The sequence below is a fragment of the Rhipicephalus microplus genome, unplaced genomic scaffold, assembly GCF_043290135.1.
Source record: "Rhipicephalus microplus isolate Deutch F79 unplaced genomic scaffold, USDA_Rmic scaffold_21, whole genome shotgun sequence".
Lineage (NCBI taxonomy): Eukaryota > Metazoa > Arthropoda > Arachnida > Ixodida > Ixodidae > Rhipicephalus > Rhipicephalus microplus.
In genome coordinates, this window is record NW_027464594.1 from 10,397,359 (window position 1) to 10,419,276 (window position 21,918).

At 45.6% G+C, this 21,918-nt stretch overlaps 1 long non-coding RNA gene across 1 annotated transcript; it reads right to left on the reverse strand.

Moving 5' to 3' along the window:
* Window positions 1–19,661: 19,661 nt before the first annotated feature.
* LOC142785322 (uncharacterized) lies at window positions 19,662–21,627 on the reverse strand. Its single transcript, XR_012888913.1, has 3 exons — window positions 21,492–21,627; window positions 20,092–20,177; window positions 19,662–19,727 (listed from the first exon to the last, which is right to left on the reverse strand). It is a non-coding gene; the product is annotated as an uncharacterized LOC142785322 (long non-coding RNA).
* Window positions 21,628–21,918: the final 291 nt, after the last annotated feature.

The following is a 21,918-nucleotide window of genomic DNA, read 5'->3' on the forward strand; positions in this document are numbered from 1 at the left end:
CGTGCGTCCGTACTAACGCACTGCTCGCTGCAGGTGTTGGAGCGGTGCCAAGTAGGTCACGCCCCAGCTGCGCGTTGACGACATGCTCCCCTCGAACGCTTCCCTCCTAGGTGCACGCCGACGTTATTCTCTCTCACCCACAGCATGCTCGGCGCAGCGCCCGCAGCTGCCGGCTCCTCCGCCTACTCACAACACACTTCTCTCTAGATTCCCCCTTTCCGCTGCCCGGCACGCTCGACCGCACGTCGAGTGGACACACTCGACTTCTTTATCTGCGAAAAAACTTACACGAAACTCAACCCACCTCCCGTGCCTTTCCCTTTCAAACAAACGTTTACTCGAGTAAACGCTACACGGAGTTTCACTCCAAACCGTTCTTCCAGAACTCGCGTTGGCTTGTAACTTGTGATCCGTGAACGGTTCGTAACAGTGAACCCAGGACCGATTCGTTACCACGTAGTTGTATGACTCACTCAGCAGGTAGCGCTACTGTTAGTGACAGACAGACATAGCATGGACAGACGGACGCATGAACGGACGGACGCTTAGACGAATGGACGCATGGATGGACAGAAGCACGGAGGAAGCATGTACGGACGGAAGCACGGATAGACAAACAGACGGATGGATACATGGACAGATGGAAGCATGAACGGACAGATGACCGAATGGATAGATGGACGACCCACGGACGGATGGACGGGCGGACGGACGGACGGAAGCACGGACTAATAGATGGATTCATGGACAAACGAACGGAAGCATAGACAGACAGATAGACAGACGCACGGATGGCCCCACGGCCAGAGGCACGGACGTACGGAAGCACGGACGGACTAATGGACGCATGGACGTGTTGACGGAAGCAAGCATGAACGGACGTACAGAAGCACAGGCGCATGGACGGACGCTGTGACCCACTCATCATCATTCACTCGTGAATATGCTGTTCTTTTTTCTTTCCTTCTCGTTTTCTTTTTTTATTTGAAGACGCTCAACTGTTACTGGCCAACAGTGATGAACTAAACAGGTTCATATCAGAAGGCACGCATATTGCAAATTTGGGTAGCACTGGGCCAGCAAACCGTCTCTACCTTGGTCAGAGAAAAAAATTCTATTTTTTTTTCATGGGCATTAGTTCTTCCTTTATTTTGCCTGCCTTGCTAAAAAATAATGAGAAGGAAAATACACATCTATGCGTATATAGTAGCTGGCTGAGTCGCGTGAACATCACTGTATACACTCGTGCTTCGGTTAGAATACACCATTTTGTTGAAAGCTAGCACACCTGTTGTGCGCCAACTTTTCGTCTGCATGTAACCTTACGCCAAATATCGTTTAATGTCCTGACACTTCGTTTTTACTTTGCAGCGCAGACGCTTTGGGCGAAAATTGCAACGTTCTTCACGGTGACCTCATAGCTCATGCGTGTCCTTTTCTACTGCGATGCTTTAGAGAACTAATGTAACGACCATTGCTGTGGGATAACTGCTCGTCTTGACGTTGAATATTGTCACATGTGTTGCCTCATTGATGGCTTATCCTTCCAAGAGCAGTCACGAATCCTGCAGTCTCAATATTTGGTTTGTGTACGCCTTGATGATTTAGATTTATTTCTGTTTTTATGTACACCATACTGCAGTCACCATTTGGTGGTTTTAGCATGGTGGTAGCATAGTGTTCAGACAAGTGGCAATACACTTTGTATACACTCAGAATAAAATGCAATAGAATAGAATACAGATGAACTGCAATACAATGCAATGCAAAAATACAGTAGAATTGAATGCAAACAAAACGGAATACAATTCAGCTGCTAAGTGAACCAGTTGAAAGCACATCCGATCGATTGCTCATTTCGTAAGGTACCCTCCTGGTGCAAGAAATGGCAAACGGTCATTACCGTTGAGAAAATAGTCTTCATTCAGATTACTGACCAGAAAAAATCCTTTACGTCTCAGCTGCAATGCTAACAATATTAGTTTGTCCAAAGCCACTAATTATAAACTCTTGAGGATAGATACTGCAAGCTCACTGTAATAAAGAGAGATTGGTAGCAATCATGTTAATAACAAAGACATGGCATATGCCAGTGTTCTCCGCAGTCTTAAGCAACAAACCTGCCGGAAAAGAAGTAAGAAGCCGGAAAAATTACTCACTGAGGAGATCTATGAACGTAGAAAGCTATGCTACTTGAGTGATGGAGATAATGAAACGTTCAAGACACTACAAACGAAAAAAAGGGCAGCTTGCCATGCCATGCCTGAAGAAAAAGAGGCGTTGGCTGGCCATCTGATTTCTTGTCTTGTGTTGTCGCCTAGAAGATCTTGGCTCCTACCCATAAGGGGGATTGGCCACACTGTACCTTATAATGGATTTGTTTTTTTACAACGTTGCTAAAAAAAGAAAGAAATTGGATAAGAACAATAAGAATACTCGTTTGAAAAAACGTGAAAAAGTGCAGAATTCGATAAAACAATAATATATAAAACAAATTAGGAAAAGTGAAGAAGGGGGACTAAGAATTGGATATATCTGACAGTACCACTAGCAGCGTATCCTTCCGGTTGCCTGAATGAATTTATGTAGCGCTGAAAAAACAGCACTGTGGCCCGCACCCAACTGACTGGCTCCAAACGATAAAAGGGTGTATGTATTAACTGGCAATCTGAGCGTATACACAGTAAAAACTTTTACACCCAGAAGGTGTAAATGAGCTTGTCCCGTGGACGACACCCTAAGGGTGTTAATTCAGTACCTTCCAAAAAGGGTGCTTTTTCATGCACCCTTAGAATAGGGTGTACATGTAAAAAAACTGTAGGGTGTTAAAAAACACCCTAAGGAAGGGTGCCTTCGATGTCCATCACTTTTTTAGCACCCTCTGAGGAGGGTGCGAGAAGGGTGCACAAGGGTGTTGAGTGCCCATGGCAGGGGTGCCAGTATTCTTTTAGACTGCACTAATAGATATCAGCATGCACTGATTACACGCTACTTGAAGAAAGTGGTCCTCATTATCAATGGTGCGCCACCTGTCGAGCTCCATTCATTGGGTCTGGGCAAAAATATAAATGCGTACTATCGTGTATGAACTTGTGCTGGATCTATATATACTTCACAGTATATGCATAATGCACGTTACAGAAAATGAAACCTTGCTGCCCTTGCATATTGCGTTTATTTAATAGGCAAATAAAACATAAACTTTTCTTCTGCCACACAACTTTTGCACCAGATATACGTTCACGTATACGTACACTACACATGCAACACCTCAAATGTTTATTATATTTATTCAGATCACTTCATTGACAATTCTTTGCAACATACAATTACACTGGTTTAAGTTTAGTATACTGCTTCAAGTACATAGAGACTACAAATGAAATATACGCTAATATATCCCTATAATTCTTTCAAGTATCTACAATTCCAGTGGTTTCCAGTTTAATACTCCTTCATGTACACAATCGTTCCCAAGAAGTGATGCACACAAAAATATATATGCATAGTGTTTTCAAATGTATACAATCACAGTGGATTAAGCTTTGTATTCCTGGATGTATAACAATTGGTTATGAGAAATGATGTACATGCAAACATATACGGTTTTTCGCACATATAACTTTAGCGAATACTTAATAAAACCAATACAACGATCAGAAACACAATGGGCTAAAAACGAACACAAAACTGAGTCAAAACACACAAAAAACAAAAGAGGTAATGCATAATTATGGCTAATGACACAGCTGGGTCACTTTATGCCAAATGTCCCAGCCATTTTGGCAACCATCTCAAATGTATTCGAAAAACTCATGCTGCATTAAAAATAGTGAACTTCTGGAATATTTAGGAGAGGAAAAATATAAAGATATAAAATATCAGGATGGCCAAAGATCAATGCATCAGCACACCTTCACTTATCTTTTCCGAAAAAGAGTATTCTTTTCTCGGTTAAAATTATTTTGTCATGGTCACACATGTGTTGTTTCAGATGAGCCCTGGTCTTGTGCTCAGTATAAAAACGCTCGTATTACCTTCAATAAAGTTCAGTTGACAGCGCTCTTTCCTGTCATTTTTGCGATAAGATTTTTATTACAGAAAGAATTGCATTTTCTTACAATTTAGGTATAATGATGAGTTTTCATTGTATCACAACATGGAGCAAATTGCATCTCAATACGGAAAAAAAAGCCATTTCGTGCAGTGCGCCTCTGTACATAATTTTTGCTTTTTCTTTCTTTTTTTACGCTTACACCTACAGAAGCACGTTGCACATTTGAGCATTAATATAAATGTTATTACGATGTAGCCCAAAGCACATCTTAAAACAATATCAATCACTTTGTGCAGTGTAGAGACAATGTGCGATCAGCAACTAATCCCGCCCTTCCTAAGTGATCACATCACTCACTGTATGAGTGATGCAGGCACTTACACAACATCGCGCATAGCAGTGTGAAATCGTTAAGTCACACTTTTAATCGGGCATCTGCAACAGGCCCGCGAACGCATGCTGTTGTAAATGGCTGGCAGCCTACTTCGGCAGAGCTGCTGCAGGCGCCCAGCTAGCGCTGTATGATTACTACCTACGAAAACAGTACACTCACCGTTAGCAGGCCCACGTTGTCCGTGTGTGCCACTCCATGAATATTCCTTAATCCGAGCGTCACTTCGAACACGGTGTCATGCGTGACCACCATTGAATATGCGCCTGTTCGCTAGAACACACACAGCAACCAAGACCCCAGACCAACGCAACGCATTTGAAAGACGATGAGACAGAGAGAGCGACGTTGAGAGAGAGAAGGAGCGGCGGCGCCGCAGCTGTCGACGCAGGTGTTCGGTGACGCAACTATTCGCTTATCTACGTCGCCGTTGTGGGAGCAACGCTGGCCGGGGTGAGCGAGGGGGGGCGGAGTGGGAAACCCGCCAGGACGGCGCCGAAAGGCAAACGCTATGGCGCATACGGCGGACGGCCGTTCGACGTCGAATGACTCTTTGTAAATGGCAACTCTCCTTCCAGCTAGTCTCACAGCGACGTAGGTTATTTACCAGCCTCGGGTTATTTGAGTATTTTGACGGAATGCGATTGCAGTGGGCGAAAAATAGTGAAGCAAAACTTGCGGAAAACAAAGTGCCCCATGGAATGGCCACAAACAATTTCGTCCTCGGTGGCATTAGCGGGAGAGCATCGCTACACCTTTTTCCAGAGGAATTTCTTTTTGCAATGTCTGTGTCTGGCACTTCCTCGTATGGTGCCGCAAACACTGAATGCGTAGTCGAAGCTGGAACAAATTAATCCACAGTCGCGGATGTTTAGAAGGCTTGTCACGCACCTCGAAACGTGCCGAGGTTGTTATAACAAACTTTTTGCTGACCACATGATCAGCACATAATTCCATATGGTTACCCAATGAGCTAGCTAAGCACCTGTAGCAAAGGCACGGCACGTTCTTGGTAAACGTTGTTAATATTGTTACGAGACAATGCCCCACTTAAACAGTGAGATAGGCGCTGAGGAAGACGAGGTGACTTGTGTGTGCGCGCGCTCTCTCTTGTTCGCCATCTTGGCTTGCGCGTTGGCGCTGTGTAAATATATTTTAAAACGCCTAGTTTCCCTTGTGCCTTCACGCCGAGTGGTAAAGCTTAAGGCGGGATACGTGGACAATGTCTGTAGACAGCGAAGCGGAGGCGGAGGAAGACTCGAGCGGGGCTATCTCGTATGTCACATCTGTCACCTGGCGCAATACGCGGTAGGGTCCCGAGTACCGGGAAAGCAGTTTTTCAGAAAGTCCGACGCGTCTAGTCGGAGTCCACAATAGCACAAGAGAACCTGGTGTAAAGGAAATTTGGCGGTGATGTGAGTCGTAACGATGCCGCTGGTGATCTTGCGATGCTAAAAGGCGCTGACGAGCAACTTCTCGTGCTTTGCGAGCCCTGGTGATAGCATCACGGGTGTATTCAGTCGTAAAGTCGACGGCTGTCGGAAAGATGGTGTCGAAAGGTAAAGTTGGATGACGGCCAAACACCAGGTAGAAAGGTGAAAAACCAGCTGCATCATGGCGTGAAGAATTATAGGCAAACGTAACGAAGGGCAATGCAACGTCCCAGTCCTGGTGGTCGGACGATACGTACATAGCGAGCATATCAGTTAAAGTCCGGTTGAATCGTTCAGTGAGTCCGTTAGTTTGCGGGTGGTAAGCTGTCGTAAATTTATGTTTCGTCTCGCAGGAGCGAAGCAGGTCGTCGATAACTCGGGAAAGGAAATAGCGCCCACGATCTGTTAGGAGTTGGCGTGGGGCGCCATGGTGAAGTATGACGTCGTGCAGGAGAAAATCGGCAACGTCTGTGGCGCAGCTGGTTGGCAAAGCCCGCGTGATAGCGTACCGGGTTGTATGATCCGTCGCGACAGCTATCCACTTGTTCGCCAAAGTGGATGCAGGGAAAGGGCCTAGGAGGTCAAGACCAAGTCGGAAGAAGGGATCAAAGGGAACGTCAAGTGGTTGGAGGAACCCGGCAGGACTCATAGAAGGTTTTTTGCGGCGTTGACACTGATCGCATGAGGCGACGTAGCTGCGGACCGAGCGATAAAGACTGGGCCAGTAAAATCGACGCTGTACGCGGTCATACGTCCGAGACAGTCCGAGGTGACCGGCAGTGGGAGCGTCATGAAGCTGGCCGATCACGCTCGCACGTAGGTGGGAAGGTACCACAAGGAGCAGTTCGTGTCCATCAGGGCGGACGTTGCAACGGTACAATGTGTCATCCTTAAGCACGAACAATCGAGTAGAAGGATCGGGTGCCGCAGAATGAAGCTTCTCGATGATGTTACGCAAGGCAGGATCTCGGCGCTGTTCCTCACGGATGTTGCTTAAAGCGGAGAGAGACAGCACACATGGCGATTCATCGAACGCTTCAGGTGGGTCCACTGGATTCCGAGATAAGCAGTCAGCGTCATGGTGTAAACGGCCAGATTTGTAGGACACCGAGTAGTTATACTCTTGAAGCCGTAGTGCCCATCGACCAAGGCGCCCAGTGGGGTCCTTCAAGGACGAGAGCCAGCAAAGTGCGTGGTGATCGGTTATGACAGTGAAATGTCGACCATGTAAATAAGGCCGAAATTTTGCTACTGCCCAAACGAGAGCAAGGCATTCCCTTTCGGTGATGGAGTAGTTCCTTTCCGCCTGCGAGAGGAGACGGCTGGCATAGGCGATAACGCGGGCGCAGCCGCTTTGATGCTGAACCAAAACAGCACCGATTCCGTAACCGCTGGCATCTGTGTGTACTTCGGTAGGGGCAGAAACGTCGAAATGGGCCAGAACAGGTGGTTTTGTTAGCGATTCAATAAGTGTAGAGAACGCCGTAGCCTGCGCAGCGCCCCATGTGAATGAGACATCTTTTCTCAATAAGTCTGTGAGAGGACGGGCGACTTCCGCAAAGTTGTTCACAAAACGTCGAAAGTACGAGCACAGACCGAGAAAGCTGCGTACTTCTTTAGTGCAGGTCGGAACAGGGAAGTTACGCACGGCTCGCACTTTATCGGGATCAGGACGTACACCAGAGGAGTCGACAAGGTGGCCCAACATTGTTAGTTGCTGGCGTCCGAAGTGACACTTTGACGAGTTCAGTTGGAGACCGGCATTGCGAAATACGGCCAGTATTGAGGAAACGCGGTCGAGGTGGGTTTCAAAGGTCGGGGAAAAGACGATAACGTCGTCAAGGTAGCATAGACAAATTGACCATTTGAACCCACGCAAAAGAGAGTCCATCATCCGCTCGAAGGTGGCTGGAGCGTTGCATAATCCGAAGGGCATGACCTTAAATTGGTAAAGACCATCGGGGGTGACAAAAGCGGTCTTCTCGCGGTCCATGTCATCGACAGCAATTTGCCAGTAACCTGCTCTTAGATCAATAGAAGAAAAATACTTAGCGCCGTGAAGACAATCTAGGGCGTCGTCTATGCGCGGTAGCGGGTAGACGTCTTTTTTAGTGATCTTGTTCAGATGTCGGTAGTCAACACAGAATCGCCAAGTGTTGTCCTTCTTTTTGACAAGAACAACAGGGGAAGCCCATGGACTACATGATGGTTCAATTATGTCTTTGGCGAGCATGTTGTCGACTTCTGCTTGAATTATGTGACGCTCGGTCGAAGATACGCGGTATGGCCGTCGATGGACAGGGGAGGCATCGCCGGTGTCAATGCGGTGCTTTACCGCACTGGTTTGACCTAGTGGACGATCACAAAAGTCAAATACGTCCCAGTATGACTCAAGAACGCGAAGGAGTTCGTCAGCTTGATGCGGCAAAAGGTCTGACGCGATCATTTTTTTAACATCAGGAGACGGGCTTCCTTGCGAAGATCGAGCATGTGTGAAGCTGGAGTGTCGAGCCTCGTTCGAAGACAGTGCTGATATGACGCATTCTTCAGAAGGAGTCAGCATGGCGAGGGCGATTCCGCGCGGAAGCACTTGCGGACACAGAGCAAAGTTGAGCACAGGAATGCAGGCGTGGTTTGCACGTAACTGAATAACAGTGTGTGGTAAGGTAACACTGTGGGTCAAGAGAAGGGATGTGATGGGCGCGAGCACATAGTCACCATCGGATACAGGTGGCGAGGGCGTAACGGTGATGCAGGTCACGGTTTGCGGTAACAAACGGACATGTTCAGCAGAGCACATACGGGCTTGCGGTCGACTGGGCGGATCAATCGGACACGGTAGGTCAAGTTGCACAGTACCGGCTGAACAGTCGATGAGAGCGGAATGAGTGGACAAAAAGTCAAGACCGAGGATCACATCATTGGTGCAGTGAGAAAGAACAGTGAAGAGAACTGAAGTTTGACGGCCGGCAATAGTAACGCGTGCAGTACAGACGCCAATAACAGCAGCCGTACTACCATCAGCAACGCGAACGCTGCGTGAAGGGGCTGGAGTAAGTACTTTCTTTAAGCGGTCTCGAATGTGCAGGCTCATCACAGAAATATGGGCGCCAGTGTCTACTAAGGCTTTAACAGATAAACCGTCCACTTCAACGTCGATCAAGTTCTGATTGGTCGGGAGCGTCAACAGAGGAATTGGAGAGCAAGTCGTATCAGCAGCGTCACCTCCAGGAGCTGCAGCCGTTAGTTTTCCGAAGAAAACCGCCGGGCAGAGGACGGGGACGGGGAACGAGGTGGTGGTGGAGATCGGGAAAATCTACGTCGAGGTGAAGGTGAGCGACTGTACTGGGCAGTGGTCGTAGTGGTCGGGTCGTAATTAGCTGAGCCCTCACGCCGTGGTGGTTCCTGGTCATAGAGGTGGGCCGGTGAATGGGGGTTGGAGAAGTTTGGGTTTGCCCGATACGGTGAGGTCCACGTGCTTCGGCAATGACGGGAAATGTGTCCCACTCGTTCACATCGGAAGCAAATCGGCCTGTCATCAGGCGTTCTCCACGCATTTGGGTCACGATTACGTGGAGCAGGGCGGCGATACTGCTGTGGGTGGCTCGGGGTAGACGAACTGACAGCGCCGGGACGGTGCACAGAACAGACTGTGTGAACACCCGCGTTGGCTAGTTCCTGGCGAACAACGGTCTGTATTAGCGATATGGTCGGCTGAGGATCACTCGGTGCCAGTGCTCTCAAGGGGGCGGGTGAGATGGCTTCGATTTCACGGCGTACAATTCTCGTGATGTCACTGGAGTGTGAATTGGGCAGGGTCGGTACATGGAGATCCGCACATGTTGACGTCGCAGCAGTGTTGGGAAGGCGCGTAAAGTGGTGAGCAATGCGACGGCTTTTAGCCTCTTGAAACTGTTGGCACTCCAAGATAACATCTTGCACGGTGGAACAGCCTTTGCACACAATGAGGTTAAATGCATCGTCTGCGATGCCCTTGAGCACGTGCGCTACCTTGTCGGCTTCAGCCATGGTTCGGTCAACTTTACGGCAAAGGGTCAGCACATCTTGAATATACGCCAGGTAGGACTCCGTGGACGTCTGAACACGTGTGCCAAGTTCTTTCCTAGCGGCCTGCTTGCAGCCGGCAGATTGACCAAACAACTCGCGTAATTTGGTCTTGCATACGTCCCAGCTTGTGATACCGTCCACATTGTTATTAAACCACGCCTTGGCCGTTCCTTGTAAATAAAAGATGATGTTTGCCAGCATTAAGGTTGGGTCCCACCTGTGATTTGTGCTGAAGAGTTCGTAGAGTTTAAGCCACTCATCCACGTCCTCGCCGTCCGTTCCCGAAAAGTTGCCGGGATCGCGGGGTGGAGCGGCCACGAGATAAACAGGAGAGGTCGGCGCCATTGATGCAGTGGGCGTAGCAGTTGAGGAAGCGTCGCTGCCGGTGGACATGTTGGGAGCAGAGACTAGGCGTCCGCTGCGTAACTCCGTCGTGCGTTGTAACCCAGCACCTTCCACCAAAATGTTGCGTGAAGGCACAAGGGAAACTAGGCGTTTTAAAATATATTTACACAGCGCCAACGCGCAAGCCAAGATGGCGAACAAGAGAGAGCGCGCGCACACACAAGTCACCTCGTCTTCCTCAGCGCCTATCTCACTGTTTAAGTGGGGCATTGTCTCGTAACAATATAAACGATGGTTGTGCATAAGTGCAGGGACAGCTTTCCGTGGGAATTGGTCATAATCCACGTTTTCGGGCGTAGAAGCACCTCAGCGGACCTAATCAGCTACCACAGCAAGTTCGTAAGCAACGATCAGGTACGAAAATGTGCAGCTGTTTTTTATGTACTGAATAGTCCGTGTACAGTGCGTTGACCACCGCCATTCCTTAAGCCACCTCCCAAATAGACTCCCAGTCTCAACAGGTGTGGGACCTTAAACAATAAGAAGCAGTGCCTCCCCCCCCCCGCACACACACACACACACGAAATTCGAGGACGCACGGGCTGATACACACGCATACTTATTCACAGGCGCACACACATACACGTATACACACAAGCGGCCACACACACGCGCGACCGTAAACGCAAGCATGCATGGGCGTACACATGTGCACAGGCACGCTTAACACAAGCACGGACTCGCACATACACGCGCACGCACACATGCACGGGTGTACACACAAACGCGCTTACACGCACACACACTCATACTCGGGCGAACATTATTTGTGTGTATATAATCCATAGCAAACATGCAGCCTATAACCAACGCTAAGGAAAGCTTTCTTAACATGGATTGCAGTTAATTGCCATTATAGATGAAACGCGATTTGCTTCTGCTGACATTCTGCTGTATTCGGAGAGCACCTTCACACATTCTAAGTCAATTAGGCCGTCATTTAACGCAAGGTCCACATATTCGTGCAGTAGCTGCGCTGCTCGGCCGCCAATCCGAAGGTCGCGGGTTCGATGCCGGCCGTGGCAGTCGAATTAAGGCGGAGGCGAAAAGGTAGAAAGAAGCCTTTGCACTGTGCGATATGAGCGCTCATTAAAGAACACCAAATGGTGAAAATCTCTGCAGCTTTCCACTACGACGGCCCTCATAATCATATCGAGGTTTTTGAGACGTAAAATCCCAAATATTATAATTATGTGTTCTTCTTATGCTGCATATTCCATCTGATGAATCGGCACCTACACCCTTCTCAGGCACAAAAGCACCCTTAGAGCCTATTTTAGGGTGCTATCGAGGCAAGCACCCAAACAAAGGGGTGCTTTTTTTCAATCGACCATTTATGGTATTAAAGGGTGTTGCAAAGGGTGCTTTCTCGTAAAAGCACCCTTTTACACCCTTTTGGGGGCAAAAATTTTTACTGTGTACCAATCTGTCTCTCAAGAATTATTCGGCGCAGTGAAGCGAAGCGGCGGCATGTGAGAAGAAAGTGATCTATTGTTTCCGGTTCATTGCAAACTTCACATAGGTTATTTAATGAAAATCCTGATTTGTGGCGATGACAATTTAACCGAGGAACTCTACAGCGAAAGCTTGTGAGGGTCACCTCATTTTGACGGGAAAGGCATTTTGCGGTGTTCCATGTGAAATGCAAGTGCCGAAATTCTTCAGATTGTAGGAGTGATGTTTCGTTTCTTGCTTTCATTTCTAAAATTTAGGGGCAACGCTCTTTATTGTCGAAGCTTGTCCGTTGACTTTGGCGTCATGTGCCGTAGCCGCCGCTGACAATGACGATGATGCTCATGACGATGAAGAACAAGCGCGTCCCAGACACAACATTCTCTTCTTGCCTTCACGGCACAGCACATGCAAGTTACCTTATACGCCATGACGATGAAGAGGAAGACGATGATAATCATGGACAACGACTGGGTCTGCAGTAGAAGACGTCTCGATGTAATCTACGATGCATTTCGTATGAATGAAAACAACCAACAAGCACCACGAAAACGTGCCCAGACCTCGTCTTTGCAGACTTCAGGCTGGATTCGACCCATATATAGAGGTAATAATGCATGCAAAACAGAATTCGCACCTCAATACAACACATCAGTTATGACCAATAAAAATAGTATATAACTGTACACCACTTAGCACTCGTTTAGATGCGTGAGAGGTCAATGTCACGGATGATTTACGGTGACACTGAACGATACCACTTTGGCCCACTCATTATCATTCTCTTCGCGTATATGTTGTGAATTGTTGCTCTCGATCTTTTGTAAAAATATTCTTGTCTCGTCTCATGTCTCTTTTTGTATGCCTTTCTTTTGTCTGTACTCATTTTCTTGTTCATCGTAGTTATTGCATCCCACGCCGGGCAAGCTGTCTCACTCGTTCTAGGAGCCAAGCAGAAGATGAAAACGAGAAGGAAGAGAGCGCGTGCAGCCTGAGTTATTCCACTCAAGATAATGACAGTTTTTTTTTACTCATCCGACAAAGTCGTTTCTCATGAAAAATCTGAATTCATTTTTACTTGGCTGTGAAGATTTCGAATACCTGTGGCCACGCCTGTGGCGCATAACCGACCGAGTCTTCTTGGCACGCCGGATCAGAAACGATTTGCCAAAGAGCTTCTCTGTTAAAAAATGATCTTGCTCACAGCCCTCACCAGCGACCGTCTGGCCCAGCAGCTTCGGGCTGTCCAACAAGCCCAAGATACCACCCTGGTCCAAGAACTTCGAGTCATCCAATGTGACACCGCCATCATCATCGACAGAGGGTGAGAATAGGACAGTGGTCTATCCCCTCTTCCACCCGCCTCACCCGAAGGAAACTGCTAGACTTTTAATCAAGTTTATCAATTCATTAATTTGTGGCGGCACGCACGAATCGTGGTAGACACTGATTTCTTTAATTCTGCAAAGAGATCACTTTCGAAAGGCTTCGACAACGTCCGCGCCAGTGCACTTACTTTTGTGTGCAGTTATAAGCGCTCATTCATGCTGCAGTTGTACTGTCACTTAATTGAGGCTTCATTCTGGTATCCCGCATTCATTTTCTATATATGCGCAACTGGAACAGTGCATGTCGCATTGTTCGTCCACAGTGCATGATTGCCCACATTCCATGCAAGAACCTTGTTTCGGGATTCCCCTTCGCGAAGAGTGTGCACTCACTGTACGTATTTTGTAAGCCGATAGTTCCTTTAAAACAATCGCAGGCTTTTAGAATGCGAAGATTTCTTAAGCGAACTGTAGGCATTTTTCAGCTTTTTTTATCTCCGTATGTATTCGTCAATCTATTTATCATGCCTACCACTTTGTGCTCTCGTGATTGCCTCCTGGCACTGTCTAGAGCAAAATTTGTAGGGGAAGTTAAAAAGTTGTGGCTAATATAACTGCCTGGTCTGGACATGATTAACGTGAAAAGTCTGTGGCATACATCGTCAAACATTTTTCTCCGGACACGTGTCGTACATACCCGTATATCACTGGCCGCACTACGCGAGTATGCGCCATAGGTGATTGACAGTTACTACCTATTCCGGAATGATGATGATGATTATTATTATTATGCAACATTTTATTGATGAAAGAAAGAGGAGGGGAGAATTTCAAGGGTGGTTTCCCCCCTTCCAGGACACCAGTGGCCGTTGCAGCTCGACCGGCCTGACGCAGGAGACCCCTTTGGGTCTTCTGGTCAGGTCGGGTGAGGACAGCCTCCCAAGGCTCCCAAGTTAGCGTGAGTATCAGAGGCGACTAAGCCTCCATAGGTTTGTTTCGGCAGTCCCATGTGACGTGTTGCAACGTTGCTCTCGACTCGCACCACGCACATTGGCTTAGATATGCAGTATAAATTTATGTGATGACACATTCCCAATTGTGGTTAGGTGTTCACCTGAATTTGTCTTAGCTGGCGAGCTTCGTCAACTTTAAGCGATTTGTGCGGGGGCATACCGCTTTCTTGTCTTCCGTTGATGCTCGAGTATATCGCGTGCAGTGCAAGGTTTGTACTGATTATCGGTGTCGTTGTTCACTCGGTTGCTCAAATAACGAGCGAAACTATGCGCAAGCGCATTACACACACGAAATACCCTCGTGGCCTGGGCACCAAATTATAGCGTGGTCTTGTATGAGAAACACTGGTAACTGAATTCCTTGTGGGAGTATCAGGATGAATTGACATCTGTAGACCAGACCAGAGGGATGCGAAGATAAACAATCAGGACTTTAGCATTGAACCCATGCGTTTTGCGTGGACATAAGGCACTCTAACACAGAGTCATGGTAGGTCTTGAAACTGCTCTATAAAAAGACACTATATGCCGGCGTAAGGTCGTTGCAACTTCAGTCGTCGCTGTGGCACTGGCTACATAATTTTACAACAAAGCAATAAGCTATACATATTCAAAGCTATGACACATGCGTTCTGTCAGTGGTTCTGTCGTACATGCTGTGTCATAATTGTAGTTCTAGCGTTGACTGCATTGATTTGAACGTAGAATAAACTTGTGTGCTACCTGTATATTTATGCTTTTTAGGCCGGTATATGGTTTTTCCCGCAGCCACTAAATTGTGGCTGCGCTTATACGTATTACAACTGCCATGATTTTATCATCGGTGTCGTTGTTGAAAGCTATCCAGATGAAACACGCATGAGGCGGTATTGGTTTAATCATTGTTTACCTTTCCATGTCGTACAGAAGCCTGCTACACATCCTTTATGTATTCTTCCGTGGACAAATAATTTTTTGTGTGTGCCGTGCACTATTTCATGGCCGGATCAGGTTACGGCACAAAACTTTCACAAAGAGGTGCTTTGAACATACAATGGCTGCTTTGTTGCAAAGGTTGTGGAAATACTACAACGCTTAAAAAAAGAAACTATAGAATTAGTTCTTATCATCAGATGCCGCCAGCGTGCACCCACTGCAAAGAAAAGGCTTCCAGAATGCTGCTGCAGTAAAATTGGTCTTGTGCTTCCTATACAGCCGTTTTATACCCGCAAAGTTCTTAATCTCATTTGCCCAATTGATTTTCTGTCTTCCTGGGGTGCGCTTGCCATGTCTTAGGATTCAGCCTGTTGCTTTCAATCACCAGCGGTTTCCTCGGCTTCGAACTACATACTGTGCCCATATTCATTTCGCCTTCATTTTGACTAGGATTCTTATACACCCGTTTGTACACTGGCCCACTCTGCTCTCTTCTTGTCGCTTAAACTCACACCTATCATTTCACTTTTAAGCTGCACCCTTTTCATAAGCCTCTGGGTCACTGCCCCCTTGATGAGTACCTGTAAGATTTGCTATGACTTTTCGTTACAGATGCGTCGGACTGCGTTTTCTCCGTCACTCACTCTGAGGTCCTGATGGTTTCTAGCTAAAGAAAGGCCGCAGGAGGACATATATTAGAAAAGAGGAGGAAGTTAAGGGACGCGCACTAGTTTTTAGGTGAATTGTCTAGCTTGTTGATGTCAGAGCTGCCGGAGTAAAAAAAAATTGAAGTGCGAGCCTCGCAGTTTCATTGAGAATGGCATGATCATGTATACACAGTAAAAATTTTCACACCCAGAAGGGTGTAAATGAGCTTGTCCCCTGGACGACACCCTAAGGGTGTTAATTCAGCACCTTCCAAAAAGGGTGCTTTTTCATGCACCCTTAGAATAGGGTGTACATGTAAAAAACTGTAGGGTGTTACAAAAGCACCCTTAAGGAAGGGTGCCTTCGATGTCCATCACTTTTTTAGCACCCTCTGAGGAGGGTGCGAGAAGGGTGCACAAGGGTGTTGAGTGCCCATGGCAGGGGTGCCAGTATTCTTTTAGACTGCACTAATAGATAGATATCAGCATGCACTGATTACACACTACTTGAAGAAAGTGGTCCTGATTATCAATGGTGCGCCACCTGCCGAGCTCCATTCATTGCGTCTGGGCAAAAATATAAACGCGTACTATCGTGTATGAACTTGTGCTGGATCTATATATACTTCACAGTATATGCATAATGCGCGTTACAGAAAATGAAGACTTGCTGCCCTTGCATATTGCGTTTATTTAATAGGCAAATAAAACAAACTTTTCTTCTGCCACACAACTTTTTCACCAGATATACGTTCACGTATACGTACACTACACATGCAACACCTCAAATGTTCATTATATTTATTCAGTTTCACTTCAATGACAATTCTTTGCAACATACAATTACACTTGTTTCAGTTTAGTATACTGCTTCAAGTACATAGAGACTACAAATGAAATATACGCTAATATATCCCTATAATTCTTTCAAGTGTCTACAATCCTAGTGGTTTCCAGTTTAATACTTCTTCATGTACACAATGGGTTAATAGGAATGAAATACAGGCAAATATATACTTATGATTCTTTCAAATATATACAATCACCTTGATTTCACTATATACGCCTTCATGTACACAATCGTTCCCAAGAAGTGATGCACACAAAAATATATATGGATAGTGTTTTCAAATGTATACAATCACAGTGGATTAAGCTTTGTATTCCTGGATGTATAACAATTGGTTATGAGAAATGATGTACATGCAAACATATACGGGTTTTCGCACATATAACTTTAGCGAATACTTAAAAAACCAATACAATGATCAGAAACACAATAAGCTAAAAACGAACGCAAGACTGAGTCAAAACACACAAAAAACAAAAGAGGTAATGCATAATTATGGCTAATGACACAGCTGGGTCCCTTTATGCCAAATGTCCCAGCCATTTTGGCAACCATCTCAAATATATTCGAAAAACTCGTGCTGCATTGAAAATAGTGAACTTCTGGAATATTTAGGAGAGGAAAAATATTTGGTCACGTGGCTACCCTCTGAACTTCCTGGAATGCCGTCTAGGTGTTGTATGTGAAAAATTTTATTTTAAAAGCACCGCTCCTTCTTTCCATACGAAACTCGGTCTATGTGTTACGTAACAAGAGCTTAATTTGGGAGAGTTGGTTCATCATGGTTGTGTGCTAGTCAAAGTGCGACAACTTTAGGAACAGACAGAAAGGACAGGAAAGAGCACCGACTGTCAACTGAATTTAACGAATGTGCTACGAGCGCTTTTATACGGAGTACAAGAACCGTGTTCATGCGCGACGACACGTGTGAGCACTACAAAATAATCTTAACTGTGAAAAGAATACTCCCTCTCGGAAAGGATAAGTGAACGTGTAGTGATGCACTGATCATTGGTTTACCTGATCAAAAATACTTCTACAAACGTTAAATTGGCATTAAGTAAACCTATTCTCGTGACGAATGGGGCAAGATTGACTATTCCTGTTGCTGTTTAGTACACACACTTTTGAAAGCTTGCAAGGGGTGGAAAACAACACGCTAATATCATATCTTCTGGCTATTTTTTTAAATGTGAGACACATGATGTGGTATAACATGCAAAGGTTTTGGTCATCGTTTTTTGTTGGTCCTGTCTTCTTTAACTTTACTTTCTGCAGGAGGGTTTTGCAAACGGGCGTGATGATTCTGTTGGGATACCCAGCATCTTTTAGTCTTTTAATCTGGTTTTTAAACCTGACCTCACCCTTGTGCTAACATGACTTCTGAAGGGTGGCCGGAGTACATGTGGTATCAATTCCTCTTTCTACTAATTTTGAATGCTCACTATGAAAAGGCAGAACATTCTTAGCACTCCTGGGCTGGTAGCACCAGCCAATACCCCAACAGCATCATCACACTTGTTTGCGAAAGCCTCCTGCAGAAAGTAAAATTAAAGGAAACAGGACCAAAAGAAAAAGAGAATGACCAATCACCTTTGCATGTCACACGGTACTACGTACATAAGGTGTCTCAACTCACAATTTTAGGAAAAGAACCAGCAGATATGACATTGTTGTTTTCCACCCCTTGCAAGCTTTCAAAAGTGCATGTACTTACAGCAAAAGGAATAGCCAATCTTGCACCATTCATCACTAAAATAGGTTTACTGAATGATAATCTAATGTGTATAAGATGCCGCTAACATGTGGAAAAGTAAACATAGGACAAACTGGGCAATGCTTCAATGATCAAGCAAGACAGAATGCTTTAAATGTTAAGAAGGGCTATAGTAGTCTCATGACCGGGCATCGTAAAGAATGTAAGTGTAGTCCTAGGTTTCATAAAACACGGTTTTTGAAAAAAAGCAAGCAGAAAAATGAGATTTTATAACTCTTTATCAGGAAGGCCAAGAATCAATGCATCAGTACACCTTCACTTATTTTTTCCGAAAAAGGGTATTCTTTTCTCGGTTAAAATTATTTTGTCATAGTCACACATGTGTTGTTGCAGATGAGCCCTGGTCTTGTGCTCAGTATAAAAACGCTCGTAGCACCTTCAATAAAATCCAGTTGACGGCGCTCTTTCCTGTCCTTTTTGCGATGACTTTTATTACAAAAAAATTTCATTTTCTTAAAATTTAGGTATAATGATGAGTTTTCATTGTATCACAACATGGAGCAAATTGCATCTCAATACGGACAAAAATCACAATTTTGTGAAATTCGTGATATTTTCTCGTATATTTCAGCAGCTTGAGAGGTCTAGAGATATTTTTTCCTCAAAATATACCTTCTGTGGAGTAAGTATTCACTGCTCAGATATTCATACAATGTGCAATATTGCAATAAAAAATGCAAGCATAACACATTTCGACTTTATTCTTGGAAGCGAATGTGGCAAAAAATTTACACTATTATTATTAAGCTTCAAATACTTTACAGAAGCACATTTACTTAACAGGTAGACCGAATTTGCTTTAGAAAAAATAAGCGGTAGTTTTAAAACGAAATTTTCCAGAAACAGCACACAGACGGCATTATGCCAGGAAGTTATAAGCCAGCCACATGAACAAAACTTTTTTTCTCGCTGAAATATTCTAGCAGTTCACTGTTTTCAACGCAGTAAGTCAGCACTTTTTTTTTTAAATACAATTCAGATGGTCGCCAAAGTGGCTGGGACGTTTGGCATGGAATGGTCCAGCTATATTTAAGCAAAATAACTTACACAAATAACAATGTTTGTTCATCTACCATGACCACACTAGAAAAAGTGGTTCAGGCATTGTGACACTAAAATTTTCAGCGTCGTACTGCCTGAACAACTTCTTTGATAAACTCCAAACTCACGCCGAGAAAAAGCCGCTCAATCACGGTGGTTGTTAAAGGCCTTGTGGCCGTAGACAATGTTGAAAATAAAAAAAAATCAACTCATCAGTGCTGTCACTCCTTCTTCGTCATTACTGACACGGAAGGTTTTTCGGTTATTCATGTAGAGGTTTAGGAAGTAGGCTTGCTCTAGGCTGGGGCCGGGGGGTAGACTACGCAGGACGTCAGCGGCACCCTCTCATCCTGTAATAAGAGCAAATATGACTTCTCATAAAAGGATGTTCGTGCTGTTCTGGCAGCACCATATATAAAGAATGTGTAGTGTGTATCCTTCGAAATGGCGTGTAAGTGACATTACACTGAACTCGAAGCATACAACCCATACATTCCAATAATTTCGTATGATAAAGATAAGAGTTTTCCAGCATACAGCAAATTCCCGAAATGAGGTGAAGTGTAAGACTACAGATCAAAAATGGCACTTATGAAAGCCTGAACTCACCTAAGAATCAAATTCCTTCTAGGGCAGTGAGCCAGTGTGAAAAATAATTCCTAAAGTACAACGTTCAGAACATGTAACATTAATCAAAATGCACAAGAAACTTACCTCTTCATGTACAAACAGTGAAGACATCTCTGCTTTCTCTTTTACATGAGAACAAATGATTTTGGGCGTGGCACTAGCGAAGAGGTCTGCAAAAAAAAAGTAAAAGATTTACTGACTTTAATCACGCCTCTAACAATCTGAGGAATTGTTACAAGTCGCCAATCAGTGCAATTTCGACTGCCTCTATAAGGGCATCAAAAATGAACAATTTTCTCGTTCTTTCTACTCTCACAAGACGCTCCGTCAATGGAATCTAATCCAAATTTGACGCTGTGCTTCCTATTTGCCTGCTTTCTAGTCGTAGGGCTGCGAACATGTGTTTTGTGCACCTAATCTAGCACAGAAATTCGTAATCTATAATTCAATCATCTTAATTCATTGTAATTTGATAAAAGATGTGATAGCTCGCCCAGTTTTTAAAGAGTTGCGGGCCTGCAATAGGTACTGCCTTGCACGTATGAAAGTACTTCTTTTTAAAAAAAATTCAAAGCTTGCTTTCAGAAAAAGCGTCTGGCATATTTCGACAACCAAGCCCATTCTCTGATGGCGATCAGGGGCACGCTATTAGCGATTATTGACTACGGGATTTACAAACGTAACCCGTGCCTAAATACTCAGTTAAACACAATCACGCAAGTAAGAGCGCTCGAACGACACCAACGCGCGCGGACGCCGACTACGTTTCAGCAGCCATGGCTTATGCTAGAGCTACCGCACATAGCTGGAACAGTCACGTATACTCTCTCGATTCTGTTATAACGCCGAACATTATCGCAGATGAAAGCGAAGCACGAAAACAGCAAACAGAAACGAGGGAAAACAACGCACGGCGATGGCCACAACAACGCGCCTTTGGAAGTCTGCTAGATCTTTCCCTGTTGCTGGTGGCACTTGACCTAAATCGCTTAAAAGACCGAGGCGCACGTGCTGGGAGCATCGCGGCATATCAGCACCTCCAACCATACCGTCTTTAAGCAAAAAAAAGCCATTTCGTACAGTGCGCCTCTGTACATAATTTTTTATTTTTCTTTCTTTTTTGCTTTTACACCTACAGAAGCACGTTGCACATTTGAGTATTAATAGAAATGTTATTACGATGTAGCCCAAAGCACATCTTAAAACAATATCAATCACTTTGTGCAGTGTAGAGACAATGTGCGATCAGCAACTAATCCCGCCCTTGTTAAGTGATCACATCACTCACTGTATGAGTGATGCAGGCACTTTCACAACATCGCGCATAGCAGTGTGAACTCGTTAAGTCACACGTTTAATCGGGCATCTGCAACAGGCCCGCGAACGCATGCTGTTGTAAATCGCTGGCAGCCTACTTCGGCAGAGCTGCTGCAGGCGCCCAGCTAGCGCTGTATGATTACTATTTGCGAAAACAGTACACTCACCGTTAACAGGCCCACGTTGTCCGTGTTCGCCACTTCATGAATATTCCTTAATCCGAGCGTCACTTCGAACACGGTGTCATGCGTGACCACCATTGAATATGCGCCTCTTCGCTAGAACACACACAGCGACCAAGACCCCAGACCAACGCAACGCATTTGAAAGACGATGAGACAAAGAGAGCGACGTTGAGAGAGAGAAAGAGGAGCACTGGCGGCGGCACCGCAGCTGTCGACGCAGGTGTTCGGTGACGCAACTATTCGCTTATCTACACCGCTGTTGTGGGAGCAACACTGGCCGGGGTGAGCGGGGGGGGGGGGGAGGAGCGGGAAACCCGCCAGGACGGCGCCGAAGAGCAAACGCTATGGCGCATACGACGGACGGCCGTTCGTCGCGGAATGACTCCTTGTAAATGGCAACTCTCCTTCC